The 1,082-nt window shown below is 40.4% G+C and overlaps 1 protein-coding gene and 1 pseudogene across 3 annotated transcripts in view; both read left to right on the top strand.

The window, feature by feature from the left end:
- BTG4 (B-cell translocation gene 4) overlaps positions 1–1,082 on the top strand; it is a 52,422-nt gene that overhangs the window by 34,166 nt on the left and 17,174 nt on the right. The window lies entirely within an intron of this gene.
- On the top strand, positions 100–915 carry LOC105501003 (annotated as a pseudogene). The gene has a single exon (XR_001000118.1). The product of XR_001000118.1 is annotated as a 40S ribosomal protein S3a pseudogene (transcript).

Raw genomic sequence — 1,082 nt, 5'->3', positions numbered from 1 at the left:
TCTTCAGCAAATGTAAAAGAACAGAAATTATAACAAACTGTCTCTCAGACCACAGTGCAATCAAACTAGAACTCAGGACTAAGAAACTCAGTCAACCTTTTTGGCTCTCTGACCAGCACCATGGCGGTTGGCAAGAACAAGCACCTTACAAAAGGCAGCAAAAAGGAAGCCAAGAAGAAAGTGGTTGATCCATTTTCTAAGAAAGATTGGTATGATGTGAAAGCACCTGCTATGTTCAATATAAGAAATACTGGAAAGACGCTTGTCACCAGGACCCAAGGAACCAATATTGCATCTGATAGTCTCAAGGGTCGTGTGTTTGAAGTGAGTCTTGCTGATTTGCAGAATGATGAAGTTGCATTTAGAAAATTCAAGCTGATTACTGAAGATGTTCAGGGCAAAAACTGCCTGACTAACTTCCATGGCGTGGATCTTACCTGTGACAAAATGTGTTCCATGGTCAAAAAGTGGCAGACAATGATTGAAGCTCATGTTGATGTCAAGACTACCGATGGTTACTTGCTTCATCTTTTCTGTGTTGGTTTTACTAAAAAACACAACAATCAGATATGGAAGACTTCTTATGCTTAGTACCAACAGGCCCACCAAATCCGGAAGAAGATGATGGAAATCATGACCCGAGAGGGGCAGACAAATGACTCGAAGGAAGTGGTCAATAAATTGATTCCAGACAGCATTGGAAAACACATAGAAAAGGCTTGCCAATCTATTTATCCTCTCCATGATGTCTTCGTTAGAAACGTAAAAATGCTGAAGAAGCCCAAGTTTGAACTGGGAAAGCTCATGGAGCTTCATGGTGAAGGCAGTAGTTCTGGAAAAGCCGATGGGGATGAGACAGGTGCTAAAGTTGAACGAGCTGATGGATATGAACCACCAGTCCAAGAATCTGTTTAAAGTTCAGACTTCAATTGGTGTCAAATAAAAAGTGCTATTTGTGGGAAAAAAAAAAAAAAAAGAAACTCAGTCAAAACCGCTCAACTACATGGAAACTGAACAACCTGCTCCTGAATGACTACTGGGTACATAGCAAAATGAAGGCAGAAATAAAGATGTTCTTTGAA

The sequence above is a fragment of the Colobus angolensis genome, unplaced genomic scaffold (assembly GCF_000951035.1).
Source record: "Colobus angolensis palliatus isolate OR3802 unplaced genomic scaffold, Cang.pa_1.0 Scaffold7, whole genome shotgun sequence".
Classification (NCBI taxonomy): Eukaryota; Metazoa; Chordata; class Mammalia; order Primates; family Cercopithecidae; genus Colobus; species Colobus angolensis.
Note: the sequence above shows the minus strand (reverse complement) of the source record. Positions and strands in the feature narration are given on the sequence as shown.